The following is a 15,309-nucleotide window of genomic DNA, read 5'->3' on the forward strand; positions in this document are numbered from 1 at the left end:
AAAAAAATCAATTTTCACTTTTTGGTTGATTCGGATGGAAGATGAGATGCTTTTTCACGTGGTGAAAAGCAGAAAATCCTAATTTGCTTTGAAGTGTACTAAAAATGTAGAGAAAGAAGAGTAAAAATACGACAAAATATAATTTATTGGTAATGAACAAAATACATTGAATTATAAGCTATAAAGACATGATTATACACTAGAAAAACGTATTATGGGCCAAAAATAATAATGCTGAGTAGTTTATGTATTTTTCTTTGTTGTCGTTTTCCTTGAGATCTTTTTACGTGTTGATCCTGAGGAAGATGGACCTGGTTCCTCGTCTGGTTTGAGAACATCTTCACTAGTTTTTGCCTTCCGTTTCTTCGATGGCAAATCTTTCGGCAATGGAGCCACAATATCTACTTTAGATATATCCGAAACTAAGCTGCGAAGATTGTGATAGATGTACCACTGACGTTCCAAAGATAAACCGGCTGGTTGTATAACTTTCGGCATTTCAGGATCGATAGGTTTTAACAGAAGCTTAAAGGACTGCACTTCTTCACTGTCTGCGAATTTCTTTGTTTTTACACAATCTGTAGAGATTATGAAATGATGGAATTGCGTTATTCCAACAAGTGACTTGTACAGTGGTTTAAAATAGCTGTCCCATTCATACCAGACGACTTTTTCAGCCTATACAGCTTTATTATAACCCCCAGGTGATGATGCCTCGACACACTGCAGTAAATCTGCATACGTGTCGATGTTACTGGCGGCATACTTACTTTTGAAAATACCGAAGTAACGATCAGCCGCGAACTTAGTGTGCCCGGTAAGTAGAAAATTGAATAAAATAGTTTTGTTAAGACCCCGAGCCAAACACCATTGCAGATATGATAGTACAGTGTTATTCTTATTCTGCCCAACACAATTGTCACAGAAAAGAACGAGTGTTTCAATGTCTTTATAGTAGGTTTGCAGGTGATAATGCAGGATGCTCACAACACAGTTAGGTCCTTTACCAACGTCATCTTTTTCGTCTATCATGTAATTGTACTGTAAAAAAAAAAAATATAAGTAAGATCCAGTAAAGGCGAGCAATTTGAGTTCCTGTGATTCAGTTTGAAATTCTAACCTGAACTTTTTGTTTTTCGTCTGTAATTCCGAAGACTCCGCACTTCTTGGTTGCTTTGAAGTATGCTGTACCAGGTTGTTGTGGACTGACAGGGTAGTGAACGGTTTGGGCAAAATCAAATGACAGAACGATTACTGTAGGGTCAGTATTTCTACACCAACTTTGATAATATTCTCGTTGATTTCGGGCTCGGTGGAGGTGATCAAGAAATTGATTAAGCTTCTGTGCGCGTTCAATGTCAGTAACACCTTTGGCTTGCGCAATCGATATTGTGTTTCCTATTAAAAGAAAAAATACTGAATTTAATCTCAACGTTTGATACAACTATAAAATGAGAAAATAATGAGCTACTTACCACGGCAGACATCGCAGAGATCATCCGCTGGTTTCATAACTGTAACATGGGGTATGTATTTGGACCATATCCGTCGAAAACTGCAATTACTCATCTTCAATTTGTCATCACTGAGTGAAGAAATGTATTTTCGATAAATTGAGGACTTCGTCTCGCTGGATGGCAGTTTCATTATCCGAAAATCCTTAAATTTTGGGAGTCGTCCGGGCAGTGGAAGAGCCATTAAATCGGCTATAGACTCGATGAATTTAACAGTTTTTTCGATGTCAGCCGGTTTAAATGACTTTGGATGTGTACTCGGTTTATTTGCCAGTCCGTGTTGGCGCACTGTTACACCCTGTGCGTGAAAATGACGTACTAAATTTTCGTAACGCTTCGTCGTACAGGCATGTACAAAAAGGAAAAACGAACGACAAACAGGTACTCTGTAGAAGGTAAATTGAATTCTATGCCTCATAACTTCTGTATCCTCTCTCTGTCCATATTTCTTCCGCCCAGCAAGCTTTGCGTATACACTTTCTAGCTTTTCGTTACTCATAATTCCAGCTTCGATGTGACTTAGTATCACTAAATCAAGTTCATTTTTCGACATCTCTAAACAATTGTTCCGCGTACTCTCGATCATTTCCCGTGGTATCAGTGTATGGCATTCATTATTACAACAATCTTTTGACAGAAATTTTGTTACCAGCTCCTCCTCCTTTACATCAACAACATACAGGTCCATCTTAACAAACGTTTGTTTGGTATCATCTTCTGCCTGAGATACACATACTTCGTCTTCATCATCATCGCTCTCTTCATAGTTTTCATCATCGTTTTCATCATCAACAGAAACAGTAAACGTCACTTCTTCAGTGTTAATTTTTTAAATGTTCCACACTAGCAACTTACACGATGAACTATAATAATATTCCGACCAACAACAACACTTACTGGACCAACAACAACACTTACTGGACCAACAACAACACTTACTGGACGTCCGGCGCGGAGAACAATTAACGAGGTAATGAGAAACTGACGAAACGAGTTGCTTACTTTTAACAGCTTTTTCACAGAAAACTAGTTTTCGCACGTAAGCTCCCTTTTCGTAGACCAGGTCACATATATTTAATACTTGCGCCGGGTATTTAATGTTCGGCTCCGCCCGAACTTAGACTTTCTTACTTGTTTTAATTGAATTTAATATAGAACCTGACAGAAACATAATTTTTCACTTAAATTGCTTTCGTGAAACTGGTTTTTAAGGTACTTCATCTCAGTCTATGTATGTATATTGTATTTCTGTTGAACAAGGATACGCGTCCATTTTGAAATTGCAACCAGTTATAAAGTTTCTAGGGCAGATTCAGTATAGATCCGGATCATTGTTGCCGCCAGGGAACTTCTTCATGGACATAAAACCTTCGTTAGGTTATTTAAGGCGGCAAACGACCACCAAACCATAATCTTAGCCGATGAATGTGCCAATGGAAATCGTAAGCGTGGACTGTTGGAGAAAATGTTGGATCAAAATGGTTAAATTAAAAATCTAATTTTCGGCGGGACGCAGTTCGCCGGGTCTGCTAGTTTGAAATAAAAGAAAGTTTTATAATTACTTATTTATTTATTTTGATAATAAGAATTTTAAACATAAATGTCCGCAATTATATGAATTATAGCTTTTCTGTTTATTATAGTTATATTTAATGTTTTTTCCTAAATACTTTATTATTTGCTTAGGAGGCTGTAAGTTTCCAAAGCTATCGAAGTATTCAGTCTCATTATCGTTTTTCCAGTAAGCTACCCAATGCGTTCCCGGACCCTTTGAGCTATCCAAATTTATTATTACACGTTCTCTCTCTGAAATGGTTTACGGGGTAAAGTGTCACACATGAATACCCCTCTAAAATTTGGAATAAATTTTCAATACTCCTTTAAGTCTACATCAGTACACACCTATCCTCAATCAAAAAGAAGTTAAACGAAAATGCCTAATGAAATGGTTTACCGCATCTTATTCCAGCTATTTCATAGTTTAAAAATCCGTTGCGAAGGAAATCCTACCTGATCGTTTAGCAGTTTTTTCAACAATTACTTTTTTCGATCTTAAAATATTTTTTCGGACCCAAGTAACAATATCCTTTTTAAGTAACTTTTTTCGTCTTACGTAAATTTTGTATGTACACGTAAGTCTTAGTAGTAAAACAACGGAAAAAGTGAGTTTGAGAAGTAAACACGACGAAAATCGGTCAAAATTGTGTTGTGAAAAAAAATTGTTTCTAGCAATCATCAAATTAGTAATGCCATCAGCGAGAAATATGAGAATCTTATAAAAAAAGCATGTAAATGCAAACTTTGAAGTGTCTGAACATGTCGTCGTACTTTAAAACACTTATGGAAATTAAAAAAATAATCATGAGCAGTTTGTACTTGGAGGTGAAAATAAGAAACTGGCAATGGAAAATCACTCAGCTCTCCTCCAAGAAGATGATAATGTACTTGTTATTAAAAAATGTCCAATTCCTGAATTACATGTTTTACAAGGAACGGATTAGTTCCGCCACTTACAAAAGCAACTTCTGCAAAATTCAGATGCGCTAGATGATCCAGAAATTTATTCAAATGTAGGCAAATTTTCACTTACACCTTTCATTTCAGCTTTCAAAGCTATGAACGAAGTTGTGGATTTTTGTTGTTCTATGTCACCACCCGGCCAGGATTTAGATAAATTCATCAAAGAATTGAAAAAGGCTTATGCCAGTACAAAAGTTTCTGTGACATTGAAAATTCACGTAATTTTTGAACATCTTGAGCATTCCTTGCATTTTTTGGATGGCGAGGAATTTTGATTGTGGTCGGAGCAGCCAGGTGAATCAGTTCATCGAGACTTCTTAAACGTTTGGAACCGCTACAAAATCAACGTGAAAGAAGAACCAAGAAAGATTAAGAAGAATGGTCGTAGAATACTCCTCCATGCATATTTAAAATTTACATTGTATATTAAAATATACAATATTTAGTTAAAATAAATTTTTTGGTTCAAACCAAATCGTTATTTTTATTATTCTTGTATCATTTTATTATTCTTGTATCATTTTATAGTAATTATCAGTTATTTTTCAATTCCATAACTATTTTTTCGTAATTATAAAATACATTGTTACATTAAATTTCTTCCAAAAGCCTACAGTAACCTGGCTTTCCTGCGTAGATATGCGAAAGACTTTAAGGATCCATACACCAGGAAAGCTTTATCTCTTTAGTACGATCAAAACTAGAGTACGCTTCTTTATATGGAACCCCATTTACGGCTGTCATGCCGCCAGACTTGAAAGAGTGCAGAGAAAATTTGTTCGTTTTGCGTTAAGTTCCCTTAACTTTGATGACCCGATGCCCTCATATTTTTCCTGTTGTATACTTATTCACCTACAAACTCTTGAAACTAGAAGAATTGTCCAGTTGCTCATGTTCGTTTTTGATTTGGTTTTTTGGCTCTTTGGATTGTTCGGTCCTTCTGGAGAAGATATCCTTTAATGTGCCAAACAGATTTCTACGCTCATCTCTGCCGTTAAACTTGCGTGCTACTAAGGCTAACTATTACCATTTTGATCCGATTTTCCGCGCTCTGACAGAATTTAACAAGATCTCAAAGAGTCTAAATATTGATTTTTCGTTGCCGAGAAATATTTTCAAATCATCTATTGATTCATTTTTCTTATAACTACTTGTGTATCTAAATCTATAGTATTTAGTGTTAATTATGATAGTCTTATTTTTATCTAGTCTGTAAGATTGTAATCATAGACTAAATAAACTGAATGAACTAAAAACTAAACCTAAACTAAAAAAAAAACTAAATTAACAAAAAAATAAAGATAAAAAAGTAATTAAAAATATTTATAGATCGAAAAAAGTAATTGTTGAAAAAAAACTACCAAACGATCAGCTAAGATTTCATTCGGAATGGATTTTGAAATCATGAAATAGCTGGAATAAGATCCAGGGAACCGTTTTATTAGGCATTTTCATTCAACTTCCTTTGGATTGAGGATAGGTGTGAGTAAGAGGTCTTCTGGGTAGCTTTATTAAGAGTTTTTTTGGTATGGTTTTAAACATAATCCGAAATAGCTTCCATTGTATTATTATGACCAGGGAACGGATTTTATGGAAATTGCCTTTTTTCATGCTAAAGAGATAGAGTATATTCGATTAAGAATGTCCACAATTTAGCTTTCTCTGATTCCATATATACACATTTGATGCTGCATTTTTTTGCCTTTTTTTTGCCTTTTTTAAGATATTTGCCTTTTTTTGCCTTTTCTACCTTTAAAAAAGTGATTATAGCATTTACAATTTTTTTTTTAAGATTAAAAAATATACACATGCCCATGCGGCTTATATGCTTGGAGACAATAAGGGGTGTGGATAAAATTGTAAAGGGCGAGAAAAACGCCCTTATTCCTGATAATATGAATGTTTCAAACGTTCCATATTTAAATTGGGCTCCAATTGTATCAACTTCTTCGAATGAAAATGCTGCCAGAAAACTTCAAAATGTATCTTGCGGTTCAATGTTACTACAATTATACAGATTAAAGTTGTATGAGTTAGAAACTCGAAAGGATAAAATAGTCAACGATTCAAAGTACAAATTTTTCATATAATGAAACTAGTTCATAGTTTTTCTCTTTTTACTTGTAATATAAACATTTCTAAAATAAATGTATTTTTTGATTGTTCTTCGTATTTCCTGTCTTTTTAGTGCCTTATTTTGCTTTTTTGGCAATACCTAGTGCCTTTTCCTGCCTTTTTCGCTATTTTGTTTTGCCTTTTTTTGCCTTTTTTGCAATACCTAGTGCCTTTTTCGCTATTTTATTTTGCCTTTTCCAGCCTATTTTGTTATTTTATTTTGCCTTTTTTATAGGTTTTAGGTCCTAAAAATCCGTTCCCTGATTATGACGTTTCGCCTCCAATAACTGCTCCTTTCCAGTTTTTATAGCATTGGTTGTTTTAATAATTCTTGCTGTACCACCAGATAGACTTCCAAGTGCTCCTAATGCTACGAATAAAGGCGCTAATGGGAGAAATCCTCCAGATTTAGGTAATGGTATTACACGTGGTGCTTTTATTATAGATTTTTTTCCTCTAAAAATATTATTTACAACCTTTCGTGAAATTTTTGTTGCATCTTTAAAGTTATCACTTTTCTTTAAATTTTTTTTAGCACTTTTTAAAGCATGTTTGAAGAGATGATAACCAGTTTTTCCTCCCACTTTCTTAGTTTTACTATAAATGTTCCCCATACCGAATTTCGTTTTTGTCTTTATTATATTTGTAACCAAGCATTTGTTTTCTCATTAAGATTGCTATCCTTCGCTTTAACTCTTTCCCAAGCCTTCTCAGTTAATTTTTTATCAGCAATATGTCGGTTATCTAAATCTTTATTATATAAATATGACATATTATGTTCTCTACAAGCAGTTTCTAGTAGATTAATCCCTCCTTTTACTAAACGTTTCCGTAGTTTCGTTCCAGGTTCACAAAATTGATAACTAGGCAAATGAAGTTCAATAGGAAACTTATTAATTATATTATTTATAAAACCAGTTCCCACGACTAACGATTTACGAATAAACCTTTTTTCATAAATACTAAATAACTCTCATATAAAATAATATTATATTCAAATAAACGCTGAAGTTTTTTTTCATTAATCTAAATACCAATTCAACAGTTAATTTATATTCAAATACAATATTATTATATGATTTAGAATAAACTTCTATATCATACATCGCTTCCCTATTTGTTCTACTATAATACTTTAATTTAGTCTTAATATCTAAACCCCTTCTTTCATATTCATGTTGGTTTTGATGTTGCTCTATTACGTACTCCTCAATTTCCCCGCCACAAACGGTTAGAAATTTTCCATTGTCATCCTCTTCATCCCATTTTTTGTTAGAAAAAAGCATGGGCTGCTCTGATTGGGATGCCCAAAACCTGTAACCTGGGACCCTCATCTTCATCTTCAATACATATATAAGGGTTTTTCATGTCTTCGAAGCACAACATCTCCAATTCGAAATAGAAGTTGTACTCTCCATGATGCTCGATATTGAGGATTCGATTGATTCCAGGCATGATGTGTTTTATAAATATCTTTAAACAAAGTAATAATTTCCAATGTACAGTATTAGCTTATTTATACACATTTCATAACTATATAAAAAGCATTGAGGTAAACTGTTGATAAAGAACATATTTAAATATATGTACATATATTTTAGTAATCTATTTTATACTTCATAATATGGTTCAATTAAAATGTGGAAATAATCTTGAACTCAATGTTGCTGTCAAAGAATATATTTATTTTGTGGCAACCTACTAGATTAATGCTAATGCTGTAGACTACTAATATATGGGCCAGATGGCAACACTGGTCGGAGGCCATTGAAATAAAGAGGATTGATGATTGAACACTTATCGAAAGCGGTCGTTTATTTGCTAAAATTTTTTATTACCCTATTTAAATTTTATTATATCATCAAATCAAATGCTAATATTATAAATAGCCGTGATCTTGATTTCATCATCATTATTTGCTTAATAAGTATAGTAACGCCAAGTGGACGATAACGAATCCCACATAAACATATAAAAAATGCTTATAAAAGTATGTGTATATTTAAATGTTTTATTCATCTAGCATTATTCATTCATATATTGCTGACTTAGTGAGAAAAGTTGTTTCGAAAAAAATTAAGATACTTGTTTTTCTCGTTTATATTCATTGAAAAATAAATTTATTAAATTCAAAAGAGTCACCGAATGTCCAACAAATTCATAAGTAATACGAAATCTTTTAATCTTTCACATATGAATGGAAAGGTCTGCTGATGTTGATGATGAGAACAAAAAAAATTTAATTTGAAATAAAATAAAGTTTTATAATTACTTATCTATATATATAAAAATGAAATGTTTTTCGTGTGACCGCGATGCCTGACCAAACGGCTGAACCGGTAAAAAGTACTATTTTGGACCTTCTGCGTGGAAGGTTTTTCAATTAAAAAAAAATTAAAAACTTTTTGTTGTTGTTGCCAAAAAATTAAGAATGCTGCGACGTCACGATTTCACAATTTCATACAGTTCCCTGTACATTGAATGTCACTAAACTACTAAACGGCTGGACCGATTTGGTTCGTTCATATTAGGAACATAAATCAGTACCTTAAAAAGAAATGTTTCTACTAAAAATTTGCTCGCTAGGTGGCGCTGGGGTCAGAATATTCCTAAAAATTACATTTACTTGCTGATTTTGCTCATATTTAGAAAACAATTTAGCCAATTGAAAAGAAATATTTGGACTTGAAACTTACATGATAGGTGGCCCTGTGGCCGAGACATCCCCAAAAATTATTTTACGCAAAGAGAAGGATATATCTACTATATATTTGTGGAAGTATGTATGTATGTATGTATGTGCCAGGTTGCAGCCTAAACGGACGGACAGAATCGAACAAACTTTTGACGGAGTATTGCCATGACACCTGGGCCTATAATAGGGCAAACAAAATTGGGATTCGACAAGGGGGCGTGGCCCCTCCCATAGGCGTGAAACTTTTAATCAGCCATAACTTCGGAACTATAAGCCACATGAACTTGAAATTTGGTATGCAGTCATATATATAGTAGGTGCTTACAGTAGAGTACAATAGACCTAAGGTCGCAGTGCACAGCCTCTAACATTATATCTACAGTAGAGTATATATAAATTACTTTGTAAAAGTGGGCGTGGCACATCCTATAGGCGTGAAATTTGTTATGAATCATAACTTCGGAACCATAAGTCACATGAAATTTGGTAAACAGTATAAATAAATGAGTTTGTAGAAGTGGGCGTAGCACATCCAATAGGCGTGGAATATTTTATCAGCTATAAATCCGAAACTATAAGTCATATGAAATTGAAATTTGTTATTAAATCACACATATGGGCGGTGCTTATATTAGAGTATATATAAATGAGTTTGTAAAAGTGGGCGTGGCACATCCCATAGGAATATTTTATTAGCTATAACTCCGGAACTATAAGCCACATGAACTTTAAATTTGGTATACAGACATAACTATGGTAGGTGCTTACAGTAAGGTATATATAAATGAGAATGAACAAAAGGAGGCGTCAACATCCCATAGGCGTGGAATATTTTATCAGCTATAAATCCGAAACTATAAGTCATATGAACATGAAATTTGTTATTCAGTCATACATACATAAGGTAGGTGCTTATAGTAGGGTATATATAAATGAGTTTGAAAAAGTGGGCGTGGCACAACCCATAGCATTATTTTATCAGCTATAACTCCGGAGAAAAAGGTTTTTCTTAACAGCGGTCGTCCCTCGGCAGGAAATGGCAAACCTCCGAGTGTATTTCTGCCATGAAAAACAGCTTCTCATAAAAATACAATCGCCGTTTGGAGTCGGCGTAAAACTGTAGGTCCCTCCGCTTTGTGTGACAATATCAAGGCGCACGCCGCAAGTTTGAGGAGAAGCTCGGCCAAACACTAACATATGTGTAAGCGCCAATCTATTATTATTATAACTCCGGAACTATAAGCCACATGAACTTTAAATTTGGTATGCAGACATAACTATGGTAGGTGCTTACAGTAAGGTATATATAAATGAGTTTGCAAAAGGAGGCGTTGAATATTTTATCAGCTATTAATCCGAAATTATAAGTCATATGAACTTGAAATTTGTTATTCAGTCATACATACATATGGTAGGTGCTTATAGTAGGGTATAAATAAGTGAGTTTGAAAAAATGGGCGTGGCACATCCCATAGGATAATTTTATCAGCTATAACTCCGAAACTATAAGTCACATGAACTTGAAATTTGGTATGCAGACATAACTATGGTAGGTGCTTACAGTAAGGTATATATAAAGGGCTTTGTAAAAGGGGGGTGGCACATCCCATAGGCGTGGAAATTTTTATCAGCTATAATTTCACAACCATCAGTCACATGAAATTGAAGTTAGGTATGCAGACATATCTGCGGTAGGTGTTTACAGTAGGCTATATATACATGAGTTTGTAAAAAGGGGCGTGGCACATCCCATAGGCGTGGACCCTTTTATCAACTATAACTTGGGAACCACAAGGCCAAAGAACTTGAAATTTGGTATGCAGGCATATATAACTTAGTTTGCAAAAGAAGGCGTGGCACATCCCATAGGCGTGGAAAATTCGGAATCATATGTCACGTGAAATTGAAATTTGGTACGCAGACGTATCTGTAGCAGGTGCTTATAGTAGGCTATATATAAGTGAGTTTGTAAAAGGGAGAGCGACATGTCCCATGGACCTGGCATATTTTCTCAGCTATAACTTCGGAACTATAAGTCGCTTGAACTTGAAATTTCGTGCGCAGCCATTTCCATGGTAGGTACTTATATTAGGGTATATATAAATGAGTTTGGGAAACAGGGCGTGGCACACCCAATAGGCATGGAATTTGATATCAGCTATAACGTCGGAACTATAAGTCCCACGAACTTGAATTTTGGTATGCAGATATATCAATGGTAGGTGCTTATATATAAATGGGTTTGTAAAAGGGGGCGTGGCACATCCCATAGGCGTGGAAAATTTTATCAGCTATAATTTCAAAGCCATATGTAAAATGAAATTGAAATTTGGTACGCAAACGTATCTATGGCAGGTGCTTATAGTAGAGTATCTTAATATATAAAAATCCCGTGTCACTGTGTTCGTTTACGCTAATCTCCGAAACCGCTTAACCGATTTCAATGAAATTTTGTGGGTGTGTATTGTTGGTTCCAGCTTAAAAGATAGAATAGTTGTGAACCCGAGAAAAATTATATTTTTTTTCATCGAAATTTTTTCTATGTTCTCGCATCATGCTGATCTAATATATAAAAATCGAACTCTTCCTACACGGCTCGACCGATCTTTATGAAATTTTTGTGTTATATATGGTAGGTATGCGAATCGGATGTAAAGCATATTTCATACCGCTAGGTGCAGGGGGCGTGGCACCTTCCATACAAACCGAATTTTGCATACTGCATATCCCGAAAAATGTTCATGGAAGAGGTCTCGAACTTGGTATGGAGATATATGAAAGCAATCGCATACTCATGGAAATAAATTGTGGTTATCGGAAAAGGAGGCGTGGCACTTCCCATACACATCGAATTTTTCATACTGCATATCTCTGAATGTGTTCATGGAAGAGTACTGGAACTTGGTATGTGCAAGATATATGTATAAAACGCGACTGGTCATGAGAAAAGTTGGGGCTATTGGAAAAAGGGACGTGGCACCTCCCATGGTATTTTACTCGAAAATGGTATAGAGATATATGAAATCAATCCCATGATCTTAGAGAAAATTGGGGCTGTTTGAAAAGGGGACGTGGCGCCTTTCAAACGTACTGAAACTATTACGTATCTTTGTATGCATGTACAGTTACGCTAAGTTATTTAAGACGCAAAATATGCCTTCTAACAACCACCAAACCGTAATATTAGAAGACAAATGCGTCACTAAAAATCATGAACGTGAACTCTTGGTGAAAATGTTGGACCAAAATGTTTCAATACAAAAAATTTATTTTGGGCGGGACGAAGTTCACCGGGTCTGCTAGTTTATTTATATTTATTATTAGATATTTAATGAAGAAATAAATTTTCTTAATATTGTTACATTTTTTTCAGCACATATAGCATTACTATGATATTTACAAGTATTTATATTTATGTTTTTATTATATAAATTCTTTAAATTTAGACAGTTTAAATCATCTAAATTATATAAAATAATACCGTATCCGAATAAGTGTTGAATCCACCTGATTTTCTCCAATCCTTTAGCATAAAATATATAATTTTCTCTTTTCATTAATGTATGGATATATTCAATAACAGCAGAGTTGTGAAAAATGCATTAATTTTTTAATGCATAGCATTTTAATGTTAATGTAAAAAAATAATGCATTATGTTTTGTAATTTAATGCAAATGAAAAATTTAAATGCATTAATTTTGAAAATGTAATGCTTAGTAAAATTTTAATGCATTTCTTTTGAAAAAAATAATGCTAATGAAATTTTTTTCATTAACTTTAATGTTAGCAAATTAATGTTAATGCAATAATTTATTGCATTAAAAATATAAAAAAGCAATAAAAAATCATTAACTAGTTTTATTTTGAAGTAAAAGTTTTCTGTTGACATTAAGGGTAATACAGTGAGGTCAGAAAAGGTATTGACGGAAGTAAGAGAAGGAAATTACTAGGTATTTCTGATACAAAAGCAATAATTATTTATATTTATTTCATTAACTATACCGAAATTCTAAAACGATTACAAGTATTTACCGCAAGAAAAAGTAGAATGAGTTATTATACAAATTTAAATGTTTATGTATAACAAGGTAGCTTTAAATTATAATATGAAAACACAAAAACACGATTCAATGCTGCACGTAAAATTTTAGACGAACAAAATAACAATAACAACTACAAATTACTTCCATAATTGTTAATCAGACTTTTGAGAATGACTAATTTTTCGAAACTTGCATCTGATAAATTTTGACGTTTTGGCGTGTTAGCCATGGTGGCAAATGAAAACAATCGCTCAACTGGAGCAGATGATGGTAATGGTGTGTTATACTTCAGAAATAGTTTTTGTATAAGAGGAAAATTTTTCAGTGTTTCCACCGTTGAAGTACCATCACTTAAAAAATCTACAATTTCTCGATTGCACGACTGCGATCCTACAGATTCTAAAATAGATCAAAATGTTTTATTCAAAAAAAACGGGAAATAATAATTGTACCTACCGCACGAAAAATGCCCTCCAAAATCAAAAAAGCTGTGAGGTTTTTGTTCCGGTGCTTCTATAACGTTGGTTTCAAATTCTTTAGCAAATTTAGAAAGTAGTTTTATCAGTCTCCCACTATCGAAATGGGGCGCCGTCGTTTGTAATCCCGAGAGAAATGTCATTTTTATGTCCGGACATGTGGTTGTAGCGATAATACAGGGGAATGATTCCGGCTTCAGCGTATAATACGTTTCAAATCTTTTGAATAGTACCTTTTCCATTTCACCACCTGCCTTGTTAAAGAGCTTGAGTTTCCCAGAACTGTTAAGTTTTTCGTATTTGACTTTTACACTTATTATGGTTGGCAAGAAATACCCGAAATACATGTCTTCTTCAGATTGTAGGTAGTTTAAAGCGCCAGCAATTGGCTCCATGAAAATTAAGTATTCTTCTAAGTAATTTAACTCATCGGAACGAAATCGAGAAATATTCAATTTTACGCACAGATCATCAAGCTGTGTCTTGTGAATCAATACATTTTTTATCGAGTTATAAAGGGAGTTCCACCTAGTTACCACTGGCCTTGTTAACGCCGACCCAAGGCACTCCTTAATGATTTCAGCAGACTTAGGCCAGTGACATTTTTTCCATAGACTTTCGCAACTAAAATTTACAGATGTTAATACGTGGTTGTGGTAACCGTTTAATTTTTTATTTTTTCATAATGAATCTTACCGTGAAATAGCTTCAATATGCTTATTGTAAAGAAATTGTTCTTTCTTCACTATTTTTATAAAATCAGAGGACGATATCAAATTTAGTGTGTGACTAGCACATTTAAAATGGTGAGGTAACTGTAGTTCTACGTTTTCAATAACAGGAAACTCTAGTTCCTCAGCTGCATCGTCATTATTGTTAGTATCGTCATTTTCAGATGGTATGCTCTCTTAAGATTAGAATAAACGATATTGCTACAAAGTTATTAATCATTTACACTTACGTACCTTCTTTTATACCAAACTCCCGAAAGGCTTTCAAAAAATTGGAAGCGTTGTCGGTATAGTGCTCACTATATTTGTATGATTCAAGTTGAACTCATCGTTTATGTCCACGACTATACTTGCAATTTTGTCGAAAGTGTAAGCACCTGAAAATCTTCTGCAAGCCAAGGCAGCAGATTCTCTTTTTAAATTTTCATTGAGCCAATGCACCGTATACCCAAAAAAGGATCGGTGTTTTGCAGACCATATATCTGCTGTAGTACAAAAATATTTTACGTTTGCAATTTTTGTTTTTAAAATTCGCATGCTATTTTGGTACTCTCCGTGCAACAAATCAGCTATCATTCGTCCATTTGGCACCTTGTAGCCTGTCCCCTCAAAAAGCTCTATAAACTCTCTATTCTCGACAATCGACAGGGGTGAGATCGTGCTGGCGATGAAAGCAAGAACTTTTTTATTAAATGTATTTTGCTTATTTGACACCTTGCAAATTGAACTAGAGCTGTTTTTTTGAGCTTTATATTCCAAAAATTCATGAAAACTTTCGATATGCAGAAGTTTTAAATGCGTGAGAAAGTTAGAACTGATTCGAAAAGTTCCTTTTATTTTCTTTTTACATTTCAAGCAAGATGCGATAAGAGAACCATTTTCACTCTTAAAAAAAATGTATTTTTTAATAAAATCATACAACAGAAAATAGTTTAGTATACCTTTTGATATACTTTGAAAAACTTTCCACTTGTGAAAAGTATCCTGTTGCCGAAAGTCATTGTGTTATCCGTGTTATCACTGCAACTGCTTGAAAAAAATAAAATAATTTTTATTAATTCAAATTACACAAAAGCAAAGAAAAATGTTGTTTTATTTAGAGTGACCTTTAAGCTGTTTTTTTTATTTTCCTGGAAATAATTCTAGTTTCTGGAGCACCATAAGTAGGTTTCACATGCACTCTACCAGTATTTTCATCATTGTAATCTGAATCC

At 33.8% G+C, this 15,309-nt stretch overlaps 1 protein-coding gene and 1 long non-coding RNA gene across 3 annotated transcripts in view; both read right to left on the reverse strand.

Annotated features, from left to right (window-relative positions):
• Window positions 1-15,309, reverse strand: part of LOC118745600 (43 kDa receptor-associated protein of the synapse homolog) — a 226,148-nt gene that overhangs the window by 174,377 nt on the left and 36,462 nt on the right. The gene's annotated exons all lie outside the window — the stretch shown is intronic.
• LOC118745602 lies at window positions 878-2,297 on the reverse strand. The gene is made up of 2 exons (XR_004993660.1): window positions 1,121-2,297; window positions 878-1,041 (listed from the first exon to the last, which is right to left on the reverse strand). It is a non-coding gene; the product is annotated as an uncharacterized LOC118745602 (long non-coding RNA).

The sequence above is a fragment of the Rhagoletis pomonella genome, unplaced genomic scaffold (genome assembly GCF_013731165.1).
Source record: "Rhagoletis pomonella isolate Grant_MI unplaced genomic scaffold, Rhpom_1.0 Rhpom_scaffold_00009, whole genome shotgun sequence".
NCBI classification, from domain to species: Eukaryota; Metazoa; Arthropoda; class Insecta; order Diptera; family Tephritidae; genus Rhagoletis; species Rhagoletis pomonella.